A 26,638-nucleotide genomic window follows, 5' to 3' on the forward strand; every position below is an offset into this window, starting at 1 on the left:
ATAAGGAAATGGAGAAATGGAAGGGTGCAGTGACTTGCCCAGTGTTGCAGGGCTAATAATGTTGAAACTGGGACTCAAACCCAGATTTCTGGATCTAAATCTATTTCTTTTCCTCTAAATTATTCTGAGAAGAATCCTAGAAACTGCTGTAGAGATATTAATCTCAACCCTGTATTTGAATCTTAGGAAGGCATTTTGGCAACACCTACCAAATGCTTCAAGAATGTATCTATACAATAACCTAGCAATTTCTAGGAATTTATTTTAAGGAAATAAATAAAGAATTATGCCAAAATGAATGTTCAGGGTATTAATTGCAGCATTATTTAAACTGGAGAAAAATGAAAAAAAAATCTAACCAAATGTCCCCACCTAGGAGATTATTTAAATGATAGTTTATGCAAAGGAATGCTGATTAATATTGCTTACTTGATTTGGGTTTTTAAATTGCATTTCACAAAGCCCTGGAGCTCATCTGACATGTCTTAGGAGTTCCTCAGATTGTTGGGTTTTTTTTTTAGTATCATATATGCTGATTGAGACTGATACAAGAATACGGTGTTTTCAGTGAGTTCTGACTTAACCTTTCTGTTTTATAAAATTTGCTCTCAGCCAGGGATGGGTGGCGCACACCTGTAATCCTAGTTTGGGAGACCGAGGCAGGAGGATTGCCAGTTTGAGGCCAGCCTTAGCAACTTACTGAGACCCTAAGCAACAGTGAGATCATGTCTCAAAATAAAAAAACAAAAAGGACTGGGAATGTGGGGCAGTGGGTAAGTGCCCCTGTGTTCAGTCCTTGCTTCAAAACAAAACATGTTCCCATGGATTTATTTTAGGACAAGTAAATGCTCTACATATGAAGGGTTGTCCATTTCTATGGGTTTATGGATGCCTTTTGTATGTTTTTAAAATGAGGGTCCATTGTAGATTAAATGCATTTTTGATACTACCTGTCTGGTTATGGTCTAAGAACAATGGCATTAGGTTCTGTGGCTGGCCAGCCTTAATTTATGTCTAATCTATTCCATTTACTAACCTCAACCTTGCTGAACTAGCTGGTAATCTGTGGAATTCCTGAGAAAGAGGTCTTTCCACATTTTATTTTAGCCTGCTTTGTGTATCAACAAAATGTGAAAAAGCATGGGTTTAATATCAGCTAGTGTTCTTCTTGGAAACTACTCACAGTGGTATATGGATTACTCTCTGATATAGACAACACAAACAGCTTTGTGTGTGTCTCTGCATTTTTTTTCTTTTTTCTTTTTGGTGATGGGGATTGAACCCAAGGGTGCTTTACTACCGAGCTACATCCTCAGCCCCTCTTTTTTTTGAGACAGGTATCACTAAGTTGCTTAAGACCTCAATAAATTTTTTGCTTGAATTTTCTTTTTTTTAATATTTATTTTTTAGTTGTAGTTGGACAAAATATCTTTATTTAATTTATTTATTATTTTTATGTGGTACTAAGGATTGAACCCAGGGCCTTGCACGTGGTAGGTGAGCACTCTACTGGTGAGTCATAACCCCAGCCCTGGCCTCGTTTTTGATTCTCCTGCCTCAGCCTCCCAATCCACTGGGATTCCAGGCATATACCACCATGTTGGTGAGTGGGTGGATTTTAAAAACTCTTGGGCTGGAGGTATAGCTCATGAATAGAGCCCTTGCTTAGCATATATGAGGCCCTGAGTTTGATCTCCAGTACTGCCCAAAACAAAAAAGCTCTTGAATATATGATTATATTGAGGTCTTTAACAGACCCAAGTGAATCCTGCTTCAGTCATTCACTAGCTCTGAGATCTTAGGTAGTTATTTTATCTTTCTGAGCTTTAGATTTCTGGTCTGCAAAACGGAAATTGTTTACCTCGCAGTTTATTATGAGGATTATAAGATATTCATTTGGGCATTTGGTAAATGTTGACATGGGGAGTCAGGGAAAATTCCACAGATTGAACTCTCTTTAGCCATCACCCCAAATACAGGAGGTAATTTCAGAAATTTCGGACAATGGGGGATAAGGAAGTATTAGACTGTTAGACTCAGAAAATCCTTAACTTACATCTATTTAGAATTTTACAAGGTCTATTGAAGATAATATGCTCACCCTGTGCTGTGCAAATCTTGCAAAGTTCTGTAGCCAAAAGCAATAAATCTCACTCTTGTAGACCAAAGACTATTCAAATAATGTGGATATACATATTATACAACGTTTTCAACTTTTGATCCATTTGTGCAAAAACTGACTGCCTTAGGAGAAACATTTTAATTATTTATAGAATTCTATTTTCTTTCTCTCCTTTCTTTCTGCCTCCAATTGTCTAATTTTACATGATCCTCCCCGGGGAATCAACTAGACAGTCTCCCTCCCTCCCTCCCTCCCTCCCTCCCTCCCTCCCTCCCTCCCTTCCTTCCTTCCTTCCTTCCTTCCTTCCTTCCTTCCTTCCTTCCTTCTTTTATGACAGTGGGGATTAAACCCAGGGGTACTCTACAACTGAGGCACATCCTTAGTCCATTTTATTTTTTATTTTGAGACAGGGTCTCATTAAGTTGTTCATGGCCTCATTAAGTTGCTGAGGCTGGCTGTGAACTTGGGATCCTCCTGCCTCAGCCTCTGGAGTCACTGAGATGTCAGGATTGTGCCACTGCACCCCACAATCCACCTTCCCCTCTTAAGGCAGTGGTCTCACTGGGGGAGTCTGCCTGGTCCTTTGAGCTATAGACATTCGATTCCAAGGGAGTCCGTAACAGTTTTCTCCTCGTGGCTTCCATGGTTAACAGAGTTAACAGTTTCCCCTGTTGTCTCTGCTTGTTCTTATTTGGCAATTGGGCACCCAAAGGCGTAGCCAAGGACTCTTAAAAACGGTTATTCTTTTCAGTCCTTTTTTATGGATCCCCAATACAGCACTAAACAGCCTGGGTATTTTCAAGGTATTCAACTCAATTCAACTGTTTTGAGATATTTAATAAAGAATTGTCCTTTTTTGTATTTAAAAATTAATTTAATGCTTGGCTAAAGCATAATTACATATTTAATTATCAAACAATACTCCTAATAATTGTCTTTTAACAATTTAAATCATTGTAACTTTAAACAAACTTTTGGAATCCACTCCATGACACTAGGCTTGTTTTGGTTTAGAAACTTGCCCAAGGACAAAGTTAGTAAGTGGCAAGGCTGGGATTTGAAAGCCTTTTAGAGTTTGGATTTGAATTGTGATTCCCGTTCACAATCCGGGCCAGTTTCTTAGCCTCTATAATAAAAAGATTTGATTTTGAGCATCTACCAAGATTCAGGCACTATTTCAAAAAGTTTCCTCATCTGGAAATTGGGAAAATAATCACAGCTACTTAGTTCCTAAGTGTTGTCTTGAAGATGACACATGGGCACGCAGTGTAAGTCCCTAGGATGGAGGTTGGGTTATCATGACTGCTAGTGACGTGAGTCACTGTGATTGTTGGTACTAATAATCTTGTCTGCCAAGAAATGACTGTCCACAAAACACAGCACTGCCCTCGCTATTTCCATTGTAAATGGTCCTGTTCTGAGGAATGTTTGTAAACATGTCACAAATGCTCTCTTAAATAATTTTTAGTGAATTTTTAAATTTAAAATTATTTTAATTTGAGCCAGGCATGGTGATGCACACTTGTAATCCCAGGGGCTCAGGAGATTGAGGCAAGAGGATCACAAGTTCAAGGCCAGCCTCAGCAAATTAGTGAGATTTGCAGCAATTTAGTGAGACCCTGTTTCAAAATAAAAAATAAAAAGGACCAGGATGTAGTTCAGTGGTAAAGTGTCCCTGGGTTCAATCCCTACTACCATAATAATAATAATAATAATAATTTTAGATTTACAGAAAAGTTGAAGGATAGTGTGGATATTTCTAGTACATCCTTTACCCACATGTCATATTACTGTGACACATTTATCCTAACTAAAGAAGCCAACATTGGCACACCACTACTAACTAACTCAAGAATCTATTCAGATTTCATTATGTCCCTTTCTGAACCAGGATGCCATATTGAAATTGGCATATGCTGGGCTGGGGATGTGGCTCAAGCGGTAGTGCGCTCGCCTGGCATGCGTGCGACCCGGGTTCGATCCTCAGCACCACATACAAACAAAGATGTTGTGTCTGCCGAAAACTAAAAAATAAATATTAAAATTCTCATTCTCTCTCTCTCTCAAAAAAAAAAAAAAAGAAATTGGCATATGCCTGTGCCTTAGTACATTTTGTATGATTATAACAAAATACCGGAGACTGGATACTTTATAAGTAAAAGAGGTTTATTTAACTGCCATTCTGGAGGCTCAAGAGTGTGGTGCCAGCATCTGTTTACTCTGGTGAGGGCTTCATGGCAGATGGCATCACAATAATGGAAGCACATGTGGAAGATAGATAGGAAGCAAGACAGATTCCCGGGAGGGACCAGGTTCACATAGAACCTCCTGCTGTGGCAGAACTTTTTAGAGAGTGAGAATTCCTTTCCCCTAAACTCAACTCACTCTGAGACCAGCATGAATCCATTCATCAGTGTGGAGCCCCATAACCTAATTACCTTCTACTATGTTCCCCCTCTTTGCCTGGGTGTGTAGACTAGAGATTGGGCCCAGGGTGCTTCACCATTGAGTTACGTCTCGATGATGATGATGATGATGATGATGATGATGATGATGATGATGCCGGGGACACTTTACCACTAAGCTACATCCCCAGTCCTTTTTATTTTTTATTTTGAGACAAATTGCCCAGGCTGATCACCAACTTGTGATCCTTCTGCCTCCTGAGAAGCTGGGCTTATAGGTGTGTACCACTGTGCCTGGCTGAGTCCTCCCTCTTCAGAGTTCACTGCCTCTCAACCTTGCCACACTCGGACCCACTCCCCCTCCACTGGAAACCCTGGGGGTCACACTCAGACTGTATCCAAACCTACCAGCTCCATTCCTTACTTGGCAACCACGTTTCCCGTTAGCTTCCTCTCTGTGCTCTGCCCATAGGACACGCCCCAGGGAACCCGACATGCTGAAGTCTGGCATTTTGCAGTTCTTTGCTCCTCCTCCCCACCTTTTTGGTTGACTTGTTGGTTTTAGTACTGGGGATACAGTACTAAATACAGGGTGCTATACTGCTGAGCCACATCTGCAGCCCTTTTTGTTTTTTAATTTTTAAAAATTATTATTATTATTTTTTGATACCAGGGATTGAACCCAGGGGCTCTTGACCACTGAGCTACATCCCCAGCCCTTTTTATTTTTTTATCTTGAGACAGGGTCCACTAAATTGCTGAGGACCTCCGCCAAATTGCTGAGGCTGGCTCAAACTTGTGATCCTCCTGTGTCAGCCTCCTGAGTCACTGGGATTGCAGGTGTGTGCCATTGTGTCCGGCTGACAAATAATTTTCTTACTATGGGATAGATCAACACACTGGGCTATGACAGTGTTACTACCTGCTAGACCTAACTTCAATCCTTAGGATTCCCTCCGTTTGCTCATCTACAAAATGGGTGAAGAATATAGTTCCTACATGGCCTGCTACATAAGCTTTCTCCTCAATAACTGTTAGGATTGCTCTGTTGTACTGTGATGCTTTTCTCTTCAGATTTTAAAGCAGCCTCCCGTGTTTCCAATCCTCTCTCTTTTTAAAAAAATTTTTTTTTTAGTTGTTGATAGACTTTTATTTTATTCATTTATTTATATGCGGTGCTGAGAATGGAACCCAGTGCCTCACACATGGGAAGCATGCTCTACCACTGAGCCCCAGCCACAGCCCGTCCAATCCTCTCTCTCTTTTTTTTTTCCATTTTTTAAAAAAATTTATTTCTTACAAACATGACAACAGTGAAGTGCATTACATTTATAATTATCCATTCACAGCACAATTTTTCGTAACTCTGTGTGTAAAGTATATTCACTCCAAATTATGCCATTATACATGAGCTCTCTTATTTTTTTTCACATACAATTCTTTTTTTTTTTTCTAGAGAGAGAGAATTTTTAATATTTATTTTTCAGTTTTCGGTGGACACAACATCTTTATTTTATTTTGTGTGGTGCTGAGGATGGAACCCAGTGCCCGGCGAATGCCAGGCGAGCGCCTTACCGCTTGAGCCAGCCCACATACAATTCTTAATACACCTTTATACCATCATTTATTCATATCTCAGTTTGTATATAAGGTATGTTGACACCAAATTCATATCTTCATACATGTATTTTGCATAATGATGACCATCTCCTTCCTCCATCCTAGCTATTCCCCTTCTCCCTCCCTACCCCTCCCACCCTATTCCCTATCTAGAGGTAAGTTTTCTCCCATGCTCTCCCTCCCTACCCCACTTTGAGTCACCTCCCTTATATCAGAGAAAACATTGGGCATTTGTTTTTTTGGGATTGGCTACAATCCTCTCTTTTTATCTCAACCCTTATTGAGTTTGCTGGGTGGACTTGACTGCCACTTAATTGTCCCTGGGACAATTATGTGTCTCTGGAGGCACAATTAATTGTCCCTGGAGGCTGCCACGTAATTGTCTCTATATATAAAATGCTCGGGGCTGGGGCTATAGCTCTGTGGTAAAGTGCTTGCCTTGCATATGTTGAGGCACTGGGTTCGATCCTCAGCACCACATAAAAATAAATGAAGATACGTTGTGTTTATCTACAACTAAATAAATAGTTTTTAAAAATGCTTCCTTTATAAGTGCATGGCCACTTTCCTTTTTTTTTTTTTTTTAAAGAGAGAGAATCTTTTTTGTAGATGGACACAGCACAATGCCTTTATTTTTATGTGGTGCTGAGAATCGAACCCAGGTCCTGCCCATGCTAGGCGAGTGCTCTACTGCAGAGCCACAATCCCAGCCCTACACTTTCCTTTCTTTAGAGAAAAATTTGAGGAGCACACAGCACAATGAGAGAGAATCTTAAACCCAAACTCTAAAGCTTTGTTCTGAGTCTTTCCCCACCCTTTATTCTGGTCTCTCTTATTCCTAGAACTCCCAACCACCCTGCCTGCAGAGAGGGGAGGGCCATGTGCCTGCCCCAGCAAGGCGAGGCAGACTGGCAGGTGTGGGCTGGAATATGTGATTTTGAGGAAACGATGCATTTTCCGTGGGTCCTGCTTGGGTCACGTGACCTGCTTAGGAAATCTCATACCAGCTGACATTTCCCTTCAGGGTTGCTTAGGAACCTAAGGAAAGCTCTGGCTCTGAATGGCAGGCGTGTAATAAATTAGTCAGTCCTGGTCCTAGCCATCTGGTTTAGGTAAATTAAGAGCCTAACGCATATGGGATTTATCTAAAATAGCAATTCTCATTTCCCCCCCTCTTCTCATTTTTATCCCTCTTTATGTGGCTCTTTGCGTTGGTTGAACATTGCATAGATTAACCCAACCCAGCCTGGACTTTCTCTGTCCCCTACTCCTTTTCTTCTTATTCAAGGGCCAATCTCAGAGTCTCCCGTGAGTCACTTATGGTCCTCTTAAAGGTTGATGATCTTACACATTTTCTTTAGCAAATTGCCTGATGTGAAGCAAATGCCTTTTGAGCTGTGTTCTTTAGCTGTGCCTCCCACCGGCACCCTCCCTTCTCATTTATCACCTTCCTTTAGTCCCTCAACCTCCACGACTTCTCAGACCAGTTTCTTCTGTCCTATTCATTCTTTGACTCCCAGATTTGTCTGACTAATTTTTTATTTTTTGTACCAAGGATTGAACCCAGGAAACTTAACCACGGAGCCACATCCCCAGTCCTTTTTAATATTTTATTTAGAGACAGGGTTTCCCTAAGTCGATTCAGCCCTCACTAAGTTGCTGAGCCTGACTTTGAACCCATGATCCTCCTGCCTTAGCCTCCCAAACCTCTGGGATTACAGGTATGTGCCACTGTGCTCAGCTTGAATAAATTACTTCCATTCTGCCGTTTTCTTGCTCTGAAATCTGCAACGCTTACAGGATGATGAGCCAAATGCTGCTTCCTTGAACTCCTCCATCAAGTTCCAACCTGCCTTTAAGCTTCATCTACTTCTTAACAGCTTTGCCTTCAGTCAAGACTGTCTCCTCTGCTCACTTCTTCTGGAGCACACCTACTTTGTCCTGCCCCACTTATTTTCATGTTTAAAAATTACACACCCTGCTCAATGTCTTTGTTTAACTGTTTGATGTTTCTAATTGAATTACAATCTCCTGGAGATCACTCTTAGCCTTTTTTTTTTTTTAGTTTCCCGTTCCAGGCTAAGCATAATTCTTGGCATCTGGCTGGGTTCATTAAATACTGGAAGACCAAATGAATAAATGAATGAATGAACAACTATGTCAGGGTTATGCTTTGATGAGGGTGCGACATAGTAAATAAATAAGTAAAATATATAGTAGATGAGGAGATGACAATTCCTATGAAAATAAGCAAGCAGAGATGGGGTGTTGCAACTGTAAATAGGATGGTCAGGATAGGCTTCCCAGGAAGTAACATTTGGGTAAAGACATCATCATGTTAAATCTGCATTCTGTAAGGCAGGATTATAATCATTCAAAAACAAACAGTATTATCCTAGTGGCTTGGGAGGCTGAGGCAGGAGGATTGCAGATTTGAGGCTAGCCTCAGCAACTTAGTGAGGCCCTGAAGCAACTTGTAACTTAGACCCTGTCTTAAAATAAAAAAATAAAAAGGACTGGGGATGTAGCTCAATGGTAAAGCATCTCTGAGTTCAATCCTCAGACCCCAATCAAAAACAAAACAAATAGGAAGCCAGTAACAGTGACGCATGCCTGCAATCCAAGCAATTTGGGAGGTCAAGGTGGGAGGTGAGAGGATTACCAGTTCAAAGCCAGTCTGGGCAACCACCTGTCTCAAGGTAAAAAATGAAAAAGGCTGGAGATGTCGTGCAGTGATAGAGTGTTTGTCTAGCGTGTGCAAAGCCCTGAGTTTGAGATCCAGCACTGCCAAACAAAACAAAAACCCACAACAAAAGGCCTTTCCATTATGCACTCACAAGTGATTGATGAAAGCACCTGAAATGGCATGTATATCATGGTGTCACCAAAACCACACAATGACATTCAAATTATGTTCAAAGAAGTTATGTTTAGAGGAAAGGCAAAGTTACCCATTTAAATCCCATTCCCAACTACATACAATATGGAAAAATAAATAAATGAGCAGAGAAATAACTTTGGGACACAGTCTTTGTTTGTAATAGATGCGGTTAGAGAAAGTAGAAAGACATTGAAGACCACGGTGAAGGGAAATTAAATGGAAAGCAACAGTAAGGAGGAGACCTCTCCTTGGAGCCCCATGGAGGATGAAAACAGTTGAATTGGAGCTCATCCAGGGATGGCCCAATGGAGAAGGAGGTCATCAAAGGGGATCACCCAACAGATGGAAAACAACTGCCTGCAGGATGCCAGGGAGCTCTCAGAGGTCTGCTTGGGTTTCCACGTGAAGCATCATTTCAACTTCAAGTCTATGAACCTTAAATAGTTTATTCTTTTTTTGGTACAGGGAATTGAACTCAGGGGCACTTAACCACTGAGCCATATCCCCAGCCCTTTTTGTATTTTATTTAGAGACAGGGTCTCACAGAGTTGCTTAGTGTATTGCTAAGTTGCTGAGGCTGGCTGTGAACTCATGATCCACCTGCCTCAGCCTCCCAAGCTGCTGGGCATGGCTTAAATAGTTTATTCTTGAGTTGGGGTGCAGCTCAATGGTAGAATTTGGGGTTTTTAGCTTCTTCTCTCCACTCCGTCCTGCAGAGAGGCTTAGGAGAGCACCGGTCGGCTGGCCGCCCACCCAGCCCTCCCCACCGGAGGATAATCAGATCCACCGGGGAGACAAGTCAAAGCAGGATCTCGTTTATTGAGGAAGCACACATAACTTATATAAGGACTAAAAGCCAATCATTTTAAAACATGGAAAAGCGGGAACCAATCAACATAAAGGTCAAGTCAGCAGGAGGAATTAAAGAGCATGAGCTGTGCATGAGCAAGGAAGAGAAGTAAGCCAATCAGGGAGGTTTCAAAACAACTTCAGTGTCCTTCTATTGGCATTTAGCCAGGCACCTTCTTAGTTTTCGGCCCCACAGTGGAACACTTCCTAGCATGTGTAGGGCCCTGGGTTTGATCCCTAGCACTGCAAAATAAAAATTTGAAAAGTTTATTTTCTTTTATTGATTAATTTTATGGATTGGAATCTATCCTAAGGAAATCTTCAGAGATGCAAATATAGGATTTATGTACTTGGTGTTCACTCAGGTCAACTTTATCACACACCATAATATTTTTGTGCAATGCTTTGCAAATCTATATAACATAAAAAAAGTGTGTGTGTGTGTGTGTGTGTGTGAGAGAGAGAGAGAGAGAGAGAGAGAGAGAGAGATAGAGATAGATAGATACTGGGGATTGAACTCTTGACCTCATGCATGCTAGACTCTACCACTAAGCTGTATTCCCAGCCCAATACTCATAAAATATTGAGTAGTATTTTAAAGAGTAAAATTCCATATTGTATGTATAAATTGAAATGTGTAAACATAAAATTATAGCCATTCATTTTTTCGTTCATTTATTCATTGAATTTTATTAAGCACATGTAAGATGTTTCAGATATTGCAGAGGATATTGAGTGTATGAATTTATAAGTATATATATATGTGTGTGTTATAAAAAAAAGAAGGAAAACTAAAAAATATAGCAATAGTGATCAGACATGGTGATACATGCCAGTAATCCCAGCAACTCAGGAGGCTGAGGCAGGAAGGTTGCAATTTGGAGGAGAGCCTCAGCAACTTTGTGAGACTCTGTTTCAGAAAAAACAAACAAACAAAAACATAAGAGCTCTTGAAGTGATTTACTGTCATTTAATCTTTTTTGCTTTTTATTTTAATCTTTAAAAATTTTAAAATTAATTCTAATTAGTTATATATGACAGTAGAATGCATTTTGACACATTGTACACAAATAGAGCACATCTTCTCCTTCCTCTGATTGTACATGGTGCAGAGTCACACCTGTAGAGTAATCATACATGTATATAGGGTAATAATGCCTGTCTCATTTTACTGTTCTTCCCATCCAGACTGCCCCACCCTTCCCTTTACTCCCCTCTGCACAATCCAAAGTTTCTTCATTCTTCCCTCCCCCTATACCCTCTACAGATCAGCAACTGCTTATCAGAGAAAACATGTGGCTTTTGGTTTTGGGGGATTGGCTTATTTCACTTAGCATGATATCCTCTAGTTCCATCCATTTACCTGCAAATGCCATAATTTCAATCTTCTTTAAGGCTGAGTAATATTCCATTGTGTATATGTACCACATTTTCTTTATCCATTCATCTGTTGAAGGCCATCTAGCTTGGTTCCATAGTTTGGCCACTGTGAATTGAGCTGCTATAAATATTGATGTGGCTGCATCACTGTAGAATGCTGATTTTAAGTTCTTTGGATATATGCCAAGGAGTGGGATAACGGGGTTAAATATGGACCCATTCCAAGTTTTCTCAGGTATCGCCATGCTGCTTTCCATAGTAGTTGCGCCAATTTGCAGTCCCACCAACAACGTATGAGTGCGGCTTTTCCCCTACATCCTCACCAACACTTATTATTGCTTATATTCTTGATAATTGCCATTCTGACTGGTGTGAGATGAAATCTTAGAGTAGCTTTGATTTGTATTTCTCTAATTGTTAGTGATGATGAACATTTTTTTTATAGGTTTGTGGATCAATTGTACTTCTGTGAAGTGTCTGTTCTATTTCTTAGCCTATTTATTGATTGGGTTATTTGGGGATTTTTTTGGTGTTAAGTTTTTCAAGTTCTTTATATATCCTGGAACTATCATTTCATTTTATTCTTTTTTTTTAGAGAATTTTTTAAATATTTATTTTTTTTTTAGTATTTGGCGGACGCAACATCTTTTTCTGTATGTGGTGCTGAGGATTGAACCCGGGCCGCACGCATGTCAGGCAAGCGCGCTACCGCTTGAGCCACATCCCCAGCTCCTCATTTTATTCTTTAAAAAAAATATTTATTTTTTTAGTTCTAGTTGGCTCCAATACCTTTATTTCATTTATTTATTTTTATGTGGTCCTGAGGATCGAACCCAGGATCTCACACCTGCAAGGTGAATGCTCTACCGCTGAGCCACAACCCCAGACCTCATTTTATTCTTTAATTTCCATATTTTCTATAAGGCATATACATTCCTTTTAAATTGGAAAAGCTAATCTTATTTATAAATAGTAGGAAACAATTAAATTTGGAGATTCACAAGTAAATAAAATTCACCAAGGTGCTCTTTCTCTGTGAACGGTGAAGTATGAGTGACCTCAGGACACTGTGCATTTCGCTGTGGGCAGAACACTAGAAACAGGAAGAGCACTTCCTGCCCCCACCCCAGTAGTGTCTAGATGTTTCCCCTTTCTGGGCGAGCGAGCATAAACCAGCAGAGCAGGTTTGCGGCCACTAGGAACAGTGAATGGGGAGCAGAGCAGATCTGAATCCGGATGACTATGGCTGGACAGACTGACTGCTGGAGCAGCTTTACTGTGCCTGCCCTAAAGGATAGCTCTTCAGGTCTCAGTTACAGCAGGACACAGAATCTGACACCCCAGAGCACAAACAAAGCAACGCGTGGAAAAAGGACACTTTTGTGCTGAACAAGGTTTCTAGGCAACAACTTACTAACAACTTCAATGTCCCTAATCATTCAGCTTCGCTGACCTTTAGAAATGGTCTGATAAACTCATCAGATTTCCGCAATGAAAGGGGTGTCGTACACAGAAGAGGTGGACCAACATTTGGTTTCCCACCACTCCTCTCTGGGTACCAGTTCTACCAAAATAATGCCTTGCTGGTACTCTCTCCTCTCCCCACCACCAATTAAACACAGAATACAGGGGCCATGATTTCTTTAGAAATCTGTGTGTGAGCTCTCTGAGGGCAGGACTTATTCTTATTTGACTTTATCCCCAAGATCTAGCAGTGTGCTGGCTCACAATGAGGACTCACTAAATTTTTTTCCCTCTGTATTGGGGTGCTCTACCACTGAGCTACATCCCCAACCTTTTTTTTTTATATATTTTATTTTGAGACAGGGTCCAGCTAAATTGCCAAGGCTGGCCTCCAATTTGGATCCTCCTGCCTCAGCCACTCAATCCCTGCTGGGATTACAGGTGTGCACCACCGCACCTGACTATTAAATGTATAGTTGAACCAATGACTTTTCTTTTTCTTTTTTCTTTTTTTTTTAAGAGAGAGAGAGAGAGAGAGAGAGAGAGAGAGAGAATTTTTTAATATTTATTTTTTAGTTCTTGGCGGATACAACATCTTTGTTGGTATGTGGTGCTGAGGATCGAACCCGGGCCGCACGCATGCCAGGCGAGCGCACTACCGCTTGAGCCACATCCCCAGCCCAAACCAATGACTTTTCATTGAAGGATATATGTGGTTTCTTAGGATCTCTAATGAATGTTGGAGTCCACTCATCCGTCAGTTCATTCACTTATCCATGTTTCTATCTGTCCATCCATCCATCCATCCATCCAACCACCCAATAACCCTTAGCATAAGCTAGATATAGTCACTGCCATCATGACTATATAGGTTATTATCTAAAGGGAAGACAGATATTATGGTTTTATTTTTTCCAATGGCATTTATATGCCCTGAAAATTCAATTTTGTATATTTTTGTTTATTGTCTACCTCTATTTGGCCACAATAATCTCTGGGAGAAAAGGGGTTTTATCTTATTTGCCACTTTGCCACTTGTCAGGTACTTGATTAATATGGGGTGACTGCATTTAAAAGAACTAAGAATGGAAATAGGTGGGGTGATTGAAAAGGCACGCTCAGGGCAAGAGCTACAGCTCAGTGGTAGAGCGCTTGCCTCGCATGTGCACGGCCCTGGGTTCAAGCCCCAGTGTGGGATGCCTTAGAGCTACTTCAGACATCCCTCAAATGATAAATGATTAAACACTAAAACTTAGGGTGGTGTGGTATGGTGGCAGTGATTTATGTCTCGCTCCTGACTTCACAGTGAGAACGTTTGAGCAATTCAGTTCAGATGACACCGAAGAATTTTGTGATAGAAACTTGATGAGTGTTTTTGCAGCTTTAGATTAATGTAGGGATTCTGCTGGCAACTTCAGGGAAAGGCTTTATTGGATCCTGACCTTGCGATAATAATAGGGGACACAAAACAGGAGGTCTTAGGTCACAGGAACAGCCTGGATAATAGTCTTAGCTGCGGGGGAGGGGGGGGAGGGTGTTCTAGACAGCATGTCTGCTGGGCATTGCAATCCTTAGCCAACAAACCAAACCAAACCAAACCAGCAGAAAACCACACGACTGTCCTAGTTCTATCCAATGTCCCTTCCCCTGGCTCACCTCTCCCCAGATGGAAGCCTGAGGAGCTGGACCAGGGTCAAGACCTCCATGTGTTGGAAGCTTCAACTGCTAGCTTCCCAGGGGAAGTCTTGAACTCAGGCATGCTTCACCACTGAGCCACATCCCCAACATGTTTTTTTAAAATCTTTTTTTTTTAGTTGTAGTTGGACATGATACCTTAATTGTATTTATTCATTTACTTTTTATGTCATGCTGAGGATTGAACCCAGTGCCTTGCATGTGCTAGGTGAAGGCTCTACCTCTGAACCCCAGCCCCAGCCCCCCAGCATTTTTTTAAGATAGTTTTTAGTTGTAGATGGACACAACACCTTTGTTTTATTTATTTACTTTTATGTGGTGCTGAGGATCTAACCCAGTGCTTCATACATGCTAAACGAGTGCTCTGCTACCAAGCTACAGCCCCAGCCCCCAGCATTTTTAATTTTTTAAAATATCTTTTTAGTTGTCAATGGACTTTTATTTTATTTATTTATTTATATGTGGTGCTGAGAATTGAACCCAGTGCCTCACACATGCTATGCAAACGCTCTGCCATTGAGCCACAGCCCCAGCATTTTTAAAATATTTTATTTAGAGACAGGTTCTCACTGAGTTGCTTAGTGCTTCGCTAAATTGCTGAGGCTGTATCTTTGAACTTGCAATCCTCCTGCCTCAGCCTCCTGAGCTTCTTGGATTACAGGTCTGTGCCACTGTGCCGGGCTATAATAACTTAAATTTTTTTTTAATATTTATTTTTTAGTTGTAGTTGGAGACAATACCTTTATTTTATTTATTTATTGTTACATGGTGCTGAGGATCGAACCCAGGGCCTTGCACGTGCTAGGCAAGTATTCTACCACGGAGCCATAACCCCAGCCCATATAATGATTTAATTTTAACTTGATCATTTGCAAACACCTATTTCCAAATGGGGTCACAGCCACAGCATTTCCATACCTTTTTGGGAGTCATAATTCAAAGAGAGAGAGAGAAAGAGAGAGAAAGTGCGGAGCGGGAGGTAGCCTGAATAATTTCTAGAGCAACTAGAACATGGCAGAGCATATCATAGGGGATTTCTTATAGGTCCTCTGCAGCCTCAAGACAGTACTGGAGGAGCTCAGGGGAGCTGCTCATCTTGGACATATGTCAATAACGAAACCAAAAGTGACTTGTAATATCTTGAAAAGCCACTATACAGGCTTATTTCTGGGGAAAAAAGTGGAATGTCATATCTGAGCAAATTGTCTGGGAAAGAACATGGGTTTATAGGGAGTTATATGTCACTTCTCTAGTACTGTGTGTCCTTGCTTAACCCCACTGGTGCTCAATTTCCTCATCTACCCAAAAGGGCCAGTGTACCGGAACTCACTGGGTATTTGTGAAGACTACATGAGATTAGATACAAAAAGTACTTGCTCTTGAAGTTAACTTGGCAAAGTCAGTTCCCCTTTTTCTCTTTCTGAAAATATATTATCTAGAGAGGGTTTCTACCTAAGAAAATAGTTTCTTGCAATGTTAGAGTGAAAACTCCTTTTAGAAAGGTACAATAATATACATCTCAATGCCTTGCAGTTGATTAGACTCTACCTTACTCAGTACACTAAAGAAAATGGCAAGAAAGAAATATGACTGGAACCATCCTATATCAATATGGTCTTTAGAGTAGAAAGTCAGGAGGATGAGATTTCAGGAAACTTCCTGATGTATTACTATTTTTATTCTTCTTATTATTTTTTGAATTTGGTGTCAGCATACCTTGGCATGTTGTGAGCCCAGGGGCACTTTACCACTGACCTACATCTACATCCCAGCCTGCCCTAGTCAGGCTGGGCACAAAATAACCGAGCTGCCAAGAGGCACTTGTAGGTTCAAACAGGAGCTCCTTTATTCCCGAACTCCCGCAAACACCACCCACTCAGCCCTTCCAGGAACACCACACCCCAAAACTCCCTCCACTGGAACTCCCGCGACCAACGTGAACTCTCCAGGAATTCCTGAGCTCCATGGGAACTCAACGGGAACTCCGTGAGAACTCAAAATTATGGAGGCAGCAGGAGCGGCCCTATTGCCGGACAGCAGGGGTCTATATACAACTGAATCACAGCAATTATACTCAGCTTAACTTAATTATCATCTTATTATCGCTGGCATCACCTTTCAACCACTCCTACTGGCTAAATGCTAGGCGCCATCCCGACTCTCAACAGCAGCCCTTTTTATTTCTTATTTTAAAATGGGGTCTTGCTAAATTGCTTAAGTCCTCTTTAAATTGCTAAAGCCAACCTTGAGCTTGTGACCTTCCTGCCTCAGCCTCCCAAACTGCTGAGATTATACCCATGTACCACTGTGCCTGGCAAGGAGAATTGCAAGTTTGAGGCCATCCTCAGCAATTTAGTGAGACCCTGTTTCTTTTTTTTTTTTTTTTTGAGAGAGAGAGAGAGAGAGAGAGAGAGAGAATTTTTTAATATTTATTTTCCATTTCTCGGCGGACACAACATCGTTGTTTGTATATGGTGCTAAGGATCGAACCCCAGCCGCACGCCTGCCAGGCTAGCGCGCTACCACTTGAGCCACATCCCCAGCCCAGAGACCCTGTTTCAAAAAAACAAAACAAAACATAAAAAGCACTGGGGAGGCACCTCAATGTTAAAGCTCCCTGGATTCTATCTTGAATATCAAAACAAACAAAAATAAAACAAGAAGCAGCTCTTGTTTTATATTCCAATTTCATCAGTTTATGTAATATTTAAATTTCCAAATTGTAATAACAATTACAGAGGATCTACTGGGAGTAGAAACTGTCTCAACTGAGTCTTGGGAAGATACATTGGGATGCAAGTGAAGACCTTTTCAGCTGCACCTTCAACCATGGGGGTCTGGTGACAAGGGAGTACGTTTTAGAGAAGACACAGAGTTGGTGCAGTGGAGGAGGGTTAAAGTGTTCACTGATGAGCTGGTCCTGGACACTGTAAGAATTCAACTGCTGACACATTTCTACATGTCCTCTGGTAAGGTCTTGCTCTAAGGAGTATCATAACTGTCTCTCCAATCACATATCAAAGACACTGGGATAATTTTATAGTTCTTTAGGACTCTATCATTAAAATTGGGTATTGATTTTATCTAATCACCTTTCCCTTTAGTAGTGATTCACTTCTTGGTTCAATGATCTAAGAAACATTTATGGAGCACCTACTAGTGCTGTGCCTTGCGATAAAACAGTGAGTAAGGTGTGGTCCTTGAAGCCTAGGGGGCAGCCACATCAGTAAGTGGGCAATTGCCAAGCAGCTGGTTAGCTTGAGGGATAACCCCCAGAATGCATTCCACAGTCTACCCTGGGTGGAATTCCTCTCTGATTGAACTTGGTGGTTAAAAGCAACTAACTGAGGAATGCCTTCAGGATCAGTTACTCTGTTCTGGGCTCTGAGATTACAAAGACAAATCATCCACAGCATTGTATTCAAGAAATCCAGGCAGCTGCTAGATTGTTCGTAATCCCAGTGACTCAGGAGGCTGAGGCAGGAGGATCACAAATTCGAGGCCACCTTGGACAACTTAGTAAGACTCTGTCTCAAAATAAAAAATAAAAAACCCCCAATGTTTAAAAAAAAAATCACACAGGTAACTACATTATCCTTGTAGGTGTGGCCTTTGGGATAGTGTGGATTTGTCTGGGAGGCATTTGGGTGAGATTTGCAGAGGGAAGCTTCTTGCAAGAAGTGCAGCTTCTCTAGGCTGTGAGTGTCCTGAGAAGCAGGGACCTGATGTAGCTGTCTCCCAGTCTTTGGGACAATGCCTTGCACACATGGTGGCTCAGCATTCCAATGAGTTCATGTGTGATTAGGAGTCAACTTGGGGCTTGGAGGCTCTACCCTGGGCCAAGCTTTACACTAAATGCTGGGAATCCAAAGATGAATGACACTTGGCTTTTGCTCTGAACTAGGAGATTGGAATAAAGACTTATTTCTGTCTAAATTTTGATAACCTATCAGGCAATATAAATCCAAATGCTTTTGAGCTGGGCCTAGTGGCACATACCTGTAATCCCAGCAACTTGGAAGGCTGAGGCAGGAGGATTGCAGGTTTGAGGCCAGCCTCAGCAACTTAGTCAGATTCTGTCTCAAAATAAAAATTCTTAAAAATGTTCTGGGAATATAACTTAGTGGTAAAGCACCCCTGGGTTCAATCCCCAGAACCAAATAACTAACAAAATAAAATAAAATGCTTTTAAACTTGGGGCTGGCCCTCCCTCCCTTCCTTCCTTCCTTCCTTCCTTCCTTCCTTCCTTCCTTCCTTCCTTCCTTCCTTCCTTTTCTTTCTTTCTAGTACTGGGGATGGAACCCAGGGTTACTTTATCACTGAGCTACTTCCATAGTCCTTTTTATATTTTTATTTTGAGATAGGGTTTCACTAAGTTGCTTGAGGCCTCAAACTTGTAGCCTCTCAAGTCATGGGGATTATAGGTGTGCGCCACTGTGCCTGGCTTGAAGGGAGCAGTTTTATCTGAATAACTGTCCAAGTGCTTTTTCAAATTATCAGCTATCCCTTCAAACTTTCCTCGACACCCCTCCCAGCCTCTAGGCCTAAGGGAAGTGGGCTGTGGGGTCGTTCACAGCAACAGTAACCTCAGAGCTCCAAGTTGCTGGTGATGGTTTGCTCTAGGTGAACAGAACTTTCCACTCGTCTCTAGGAACAAATGAGTTTGAATGAGGTCCCTCAGTTCATTACAATTCTTACTGCTTCTGTTCTAACTCTCCTTCAGCTCTTAACTCCTAGACCAGCAAAGGCGGCTGGAGTTGAAATAGGTCATGCGTGTGTGATTCATGTCAATTTAGTGCAATTAAATAGCACAATCAGCGAGACAGGAAACTTTGCATCTCCGTAACTTTCTCCAACGTTAGGAAGAGAAACAGAGGCTGGAGCAAGTTAGGGACACAAAGCAATGCTTCATTCCCCAAGGAATCAGCAAGTCAGGTTGTGAATCTTTCCCAGAAGGAGAAAGCCCACCCCCTTTTCTAAGCTGGATATCTTTACATGTTTGCCATTTCTTAAGAATGTTTCTCGTTGCTCCTCCCTAGAGAGCTGTACCTCAAATAACAGCCTTTTCCAAGTTGTCACTGCTGTATGGACTCTTGGGAATCCACATGCCAACCCCAAGCAGAAATATAGCTGTAATATCCCCCTCATGTCCCCCACATGCCCTCGGCCCTGCCCAGCTGGAGGGTCACATTCCGTTTCATAAATAGCATCAAAGAGAAGTCACTTTGGGGGTAGAGAGCAGTAGTGTAAGCAGAAGTCAGGGACCTCAAGCAATGACTAATGGGGCAGACAGGCTTTTCTTTGTCCATTGTTCGCTGATAATGAATAGATCTTCAGCCTCCTCTTTCTACCTCTAGAGAAAGAAAAGAGGCCGTGGACACAGAAAGTTCCTTTTAGAAAGTTCCTGACTCTATCCTGTGTTGTTGGCTTTTGGACTTTCCCCCCAGAAGTCACCAAGTCCAGTCGTGAATTTTTGGAACCTCTGGCAAATTAAGTGTTGACTGTGGTGAGTGGTTTTTTTTTTTTTTTTTTTTGCAGTATTTGGGATTGAACCCTGAGTCCATCTATCACTGACCTACATGTATCCCCAGATCTTTCTATTTTATTTTGAAACAGTGTCTCTTAAATTGTCCAGGCTGCCTTGAACTTGTAATCCTCTGGCCTTTGCCTCCTGAGTCGCTGGGATTATAGGCCTGTGCCATCATGCCTGGCAGCATCCATCATTTAAAGTGGGCTAAACAACAATAAAACACTCAATACAAGTAAAACAGACTTGAAGATCTGGGTGCAGTGGTGTACGCCTGTAATCCCAGTGGCTGGGGAGGTTGAGGCAGGAGGATAACAAATTCAAATCCAGCCTCAACAACTTAGTGAGGCCCTAAGCAATTTATAAGATCCTGTCTCTGGAAAAAAAAATTAAAAAGTGCTGGGATGTAGCTTAGTGGTTAAGCACACCTGGGTTTAATCCCCAGTACCAAAAAAAAAAAAAAAAAAGAAAAAGAAAGAAAAGGCCGGGGATGTAGCTCAGTGGAAGAGCATCCCCAGGTTTAATCCCCAAGTATCACCAAAAAAAAAAAGGATGGGGACATGGCTTAGTGGTAGAATGTCCCCAGGTTTAATCCCTAATATCACAAAACAAAACAAAAATTGAGAGCTAGCTCATGAAATTGGTGAAGTTATCTTTAAAAATTATTATTGAGGGCTGGGTTTGTGGCTCAGTGGTAGAGCGTTTGCCTTGCATGCATGAAGCTCTGGGTTCGATCCTCAGCCCCACATAAAAATAAATAAATAAAAATAAAGATATTGTGTCCATCTACAATTAAAAAAATTTTTTAAAAATATTATTGAAAAGAAAGACCTGGACGCTGCCTCTGTTCTGGATGTCTGGGTCGGCTCAGTGCTCAGAGCCTGGGAGTGGCGGTATAGGACAGCCCACTCCTTTCTTGGCCAAGTGCTGCGGAGACAGGAGGAAAGTCCTGAGTTACAGAAACTGAATGGACAACTGGAGGGTCATCTGAGCCTTGGAAGAAAGCTTCTGCTGTTGGGTAACTCAGCAGACACCCCTGAGTCAGCCAAGAGAACTGGACACTCATCAGATGTGGTCTGAGATTCGGCATCACTATTAGCCACCTCAATCGAGCCTTGTACTTCACCTGTGACAATGTCCTGTGGCCTGAAAAGCCTGGACTAGCTCCCCGCGTGGATCAGGAGAAGTGAACCCAACGTTCATTCAGATCTGTTTTTTTTCCCTCATCGTGAATCTGAGCCGTGATGTTTATGAGATTTACTTTCTGATCAAACAAGAGTCTTCAGCCTGTAGCTGGTGGTGAATGAAGGGTTCCAGAGGAGGAGTTCCAGGAGGAATTGAAACCGGGGGATCTGGGAGACCAGAGATTCCAGGAGGAGGCCTGCCCCACTCACTGGCTCTGAAGCCTCAGCTCTGAGTCTGCTCCCAGCTTGGGTTCTTCAGAGTCATCTCCTTCTTCTGCTGGGTGTGATCAGAAATGCCTGTGAGCTCTTCATTCCACTGAACAAACTAGGCCTCTGGGATTGTGGCCCTGGGATTGTGGCTTTGTGGTCTTGTGTCCTCTATCCTATCTATTCTTACCTTAATTTGTCCCTGGCTACGACTTAAGCCCTGACATTCTGGGATAGGGTTAGGAGGTGGCCTAAATTGGTGAGATGGAATCTATAGATCAAGCCCCTGACCCCATGTTCCATTATCATAACTCTACTTCTTGATGGAAGTTAAGAGATTTGGGGGTGAAGGGAGGAGCTTTGGGGAAGATGAGGTGGGGACAGATGACTTGCCAATGATATTAGAATGATTCTAATATCCAGCTATGCCTGAGGTTTTGTTCTTTTGCTCTTTCATTTTCTGAGTCTCTCTTGATGTAATTTATCTGTCAAGTCAATTTAAGATTCTGTCTCTGTGCATCTTTTTTACCTTCTCAGTCCCCTGCCCAAGAATTTAAAAAGGAATTGTGTCTTTTGGTAGGGGAAGTAGAAGATTTAGTTTGAAAGGTTCTAACTGCCTTCTTTATTCTCAGAGAGGTAGTTTGTGATAGAATTTTTTTCCCTTAAAACTAAAAAGGTATTTTGGGTTTCTTTCTTTTATCTTGTATCTCTGCACCCCAGGTTGTGTGATACCTTTTCTTCCTCCCTCCTGATGACCTCACCAACCTCCTTTATGATTTGGCCCGTACTCTTCCCTGTATCCACACCTTCAGATTTCTGCTTACACCTAGTTTCAGAGATGTGTTCCCAGCTGGTTCTTACTCCAACTTTGCCTATCCATATTGGTGCCATGTCTAGCATCTTGTTGTAAACACTGTATAATGATTTTTGCAACTAGCTATGGCTCATACCCACACTGGAGAGCAAAGTCTTCCAGGTCAACAAATTAAAGATCAGTTTGCTCACCGAAAAAAAAAAAAAAAGAAAGAAAGTTCTGGCATATCAGGAGGCTATACATGCCAGTTGGCAATGCCACCCTGAGATGAGAATCGGTTAATCTTTTGCGGAGTTTGTTCTTTGCTGTTTTTCCGGGCTCTATCTGGTCATCTTCTTTCCATTAATTGATCCACCTGGCTACTGTAAGCCTTTAAGTTTGAAATCCTTGGATTAAACTATTTCAGTGGTCCCTCGCAGCATTAATAATATCTATCATTGACGCTCTGGAACTTTCATTTAGGAACATTATATTCTTCTAGAATTTTATTTTTTTTGGTGCTGGGGATGAACCCAGGCCTTTGCTCATGCTAGGCAAATGCTCTCATGCCGAGCTACACCCCAGTGTGAACACTAAGTAAATGAGGTATGTGAAGACAGGCAAAGTGACACTCAGGTTACCTTGCCATAGTCCTTTCTCTCCAGTCCCTGGAAGGGTTACCACCCATGCTCATGATGGGCAGTAAAGCTATCTGACCAGTAACCCTGCTTGAATTGTTCCTTGACCTTTGGATAACCCCAGTCCCTGCTTGGGATTATGCTGTGGTCTTGAGGAGCCTTTGGCATTACCCAGCTCATTGTTTCTGACTGATCCCAGGGAAGACTATTGTCTTGAGATAAGAGAAGAGCCTTAAAAAATGGAAGACCCAAATGGCATGAGAAAATGAGGAGGTAAATGACCCAGACAAATGGAAACTTTGTTCCAGAAAAAGATGATTTAACATGATCTAAAGGAAGCAAAGAAAAAAATAGATCTGTTCGTTCAACACCCCTCACAGCTCAGGATCCATATGCTGCGCCTGCTGCGACATGGTGTGCAACTCTGCTTTTGATCTTTGCAAAGTTGGAAAGGAACCCAAAATACATGCAGCAGAAGCAAAAATCGACAAAGGAGATTATGACAAAGTAAAAGGCTGCAAATCCAAAGAAATGCTCAGTGGAGTGGAGAGACAACCTATGAAAGAGAGAAAGTAGGTGCAAGGAGAACATCTGATTAGGTTTCAATATCCAAAATATACAAAGAACTTAAACAACTCAAGAGCAGGAAGACAAATAATCCAATTAAAGAAATGGGCAAAGGATCTAAATAGATGTTTCTCAAACAAAGACATACAAATGGCCAAGAATATGTGAAAATTCATTAACGCTCAAAGTCATTAATCATCCGAGAAATGCAAATTAAATGCACAATGAGATGATACCCCACACCCATTAGAATGGCTATTATCAAAAAGTTGAAGGACAAGTGCTGGAGAGGTGAGGAGAAAAGAGAACCCTTGCACACTATTATGCAAATTAGGATAGCCAATACAGAAAACAGTATGGAGGTTCCTTGAAAAATTAAAAAATAGAACTACCATATGGCCCAGAAATTCCGCTGCTGGGTTTATATCCAGAGGAAATTAAATAATTATGTCAGAGAGTTATCTGCACTTCTATGCTCATTGCAACATTATTATGTTTATTATTTTTTGTGGTACTAGGGATTGGACACAGGGGCACTTAATCCCTGAGCCACATCCTCATTATTATTATTATTTTTTTGGTAGGGTGGGTACTGGGATTGAACTCAGGGGCACTTAACCACTGAGCCACATCTCCAGCCCTTTTTAATATTTTATTTAGACACAGGGTCTCACTGAGTTGCTTAGCACCTTGCTGATGCTGAGGCTGGCCTCAAACTTGAGATCCTCCTGCCTCAGTCTCCTGAGCTTCTGGGATTACAGGCATGTGCCACTATGCCTTACTCATTGCAACATTATTTACAATAGCCAAGATATGGAATCAACCTAATAGTCCATGAATGAATGAATGGATAAAGAAAATGTGGAATATAAACACAAAGAATATCATCTAGCCTTAAAAAAGAAAAAAGAAAATCCTGTCATTTGTGGCTAACTGGGTGAAACTGAAGGACACTATCTTAAGTGAAATAAGCTTGGCACAGAATGACAAATATGAATTGCATGATCCCATTTATATGTGGAATCTAAAAGAAGTTGAACTCAGAAGTACAGAGAAAATGGTATTACGAGGGAATTGGGGAAATGGTTAAAGGAAAAAAATTTCATTTAGGAAAAAATTTCAAGTAGAAATTACACAAATATCCATCAATTGATGAATAGATAAGTAAAATGTGAATATAATATGAATTCTACAACATGAATGAAGATTGAAAACACCATGTTATATGAAAGAAGCCAGACACATAAGCTTAATTTGAGTCCATTTACATGAAACATCCAGAACAGGCAAATCAAAAGACAGAAAGTAGATTGATGGTTGGCAGAGGCTGGGGCCATGGTGGAAGAAATGGGGAGTGTTTATTTGGGGTGAAGAAAATAGCCTGGAATTGGGTAGTGGTGATGGGTACATAACCCTGTGAATACTATAAACATCAGTGAACTGTATACTTCAAAAGGATAAATTTTTAAGGTACATAAACTCCATATTAATAAAGCTGTTATTTAAAACCAAATAATGAAATAATCAAATTTTCTACACAGTATAAAATAAAATGCTATGATTAATAAAATTCTATTTGGACAAAACATTGACCAATGAATCATGTGCCAAGGTCAATGCTTGGCACCAGAATCACGAGCCACCACACAGCTTTGTAGATTCAAACAGCAATTCTTTATTCCAGCTCTCACACCACCTCCACACAGGTCCAGGGGCAAACGCGTTCTCCGTCTCCCGCACAATTCACCTACTCCACGAGGCTCTCTCCAAATCCCATTTTAATCTCACGAGAACTCAATGGGAACAAGCAGCAGGAACACCCTAATCCCGGCAATAATCTTCAACCGCCAACTTCCCTAAAACCCATTATCTTAAACTGGCAACGCCTTAAACTCAAGGAGCCGGTTACTTCCTCAAACCTGATCAGCTCTAAACCCGGATCTGCCTTGGTCCTTGAGCAAGGTCACCTCATTAAAGCATGCATGCAATGTTCCATCAAATGTCCTCTAAGCAGCATGGGGTACGCTTGGCAAGGAAATTTCGATGCGTCATTCCTACTTGGTAATGGCCCTCAGCAATCATGCTCTTTTGCGAAATCTACTTTGAAAAAGTGGATTGAATAAAATTGATTGCATAGATCATTCAGACTTCAGTTGGGCAAAAATTAAAAAGCAAAAAACAAATAATAAAACTGGAATTGCTTTAGCTGATCTTCATAGAAAATGCTGCTAAATTAAGTTGGCTTAATGGCATTCATACCAGAAGCAATAATAACAACAATTGGTATTACTATTATTACTATTATTTCTAATATTGGGGATTTAACCCAGGGGTGCTTTACTACTGAGCCACATCCCCATCCCTATTTATTTATTTATTTAGAGACAGGATTTCACTAAGTTGCTTAGGCCTTGCTAAGTTGCTGAGGCTGGCCTCGAACTTGTGATTCTCCTTTATCCAGCTTTCTGAGTTGCTGGGATTACAGGTGCCTGCCATTATGCCTGGCTTAGAAATTATTTCTTAACAAAACTAATAAATATCAGTATTATTTTAATTAAAATATTGATACTAAAATGCTGAATCAAAAAATACATCTTGATTTAAAATGGCAGATTAGAATGTGCCATGCCCTTCAATTCCAATCTCACGCTAACATTTGTAAATTGTTAGTTGTGTTTAGTTTGCTAGGACTGCCTTAACAAATTCCCACAGACTGGGTGGTTAACAACAGAAATCTATTTGCTCTTAGGCTGGGGTGTAGCTCAGTGGTAGAGTACTTGCTCAGCATAAGGGAAGCCCTGAATTCAGTCCCAGCACTGCAAAAAACAAAATCAAAACCAAACAAACAAACAAAAACTTCACAGTTCTAGAGGCTGAATCCAAGATCAGGGTGTGGGCAGATTTGGTTTCTTCTGAGATTTCCCTTTGGCTTGCAGACAGCTGCTTTCTCAAATGTCTTCATAAGGTCTTTCTTCAGTGTCTGTGTCCTAACTCCTCTTTTTACAAAGACATTAGTCAGATGAGATTAGGACCCACTTTAATAGTCTCCTTTTTAACTTGATCACCCATTTAAAGGTCATATCTCCAAATAGAGTCATTCTCAGGTACTGGGGGTAGAGACATCAACATATCAATTTAGGGGTACACAGTTCCACCCAGAATGTTTGTTTGGTATTAGTACATTCTGGAACTTCCCTCATGACCTCCTGGGGTCACAGAATATTAAGAACTATAAACCTCAGATGTCATCTGGTATAGTTCTCACCTTCTCTCTTTCAGAAAGAGAAATGAATATAACATTATGCA

The 26,638-nt window shown here is 41.2% G+C and overlaps 1 protein-coding gene across 3 annotated transcripts in view; it reads left to right on the forward strand.

Annotated features, from left to right (window-relative positions):
- Positions 1–26,638, forward strand: part of LOC144378573 (uncharacterized) — a 74,670-nt gene that overhangs the window by 24,765 nt on the left and 23,267 nt on the right. The window lies entirely within an intron of this gene.

Source organism: Ictidomys tridecemlineatus, chromosome 6 (assembly GCF_052094955.1).
Source record: "Ictidomys tridecemlineatus isolate mIctTri1 chromosome 6, mIctTri1.hap1, whole genome shotgun sequence".
NCBI lineage: Eukaryota > Metazoa > Chordata > Mammalia > Rodentia > Sciuridae > Ictidomys > Ictidomys tridecemlineatus.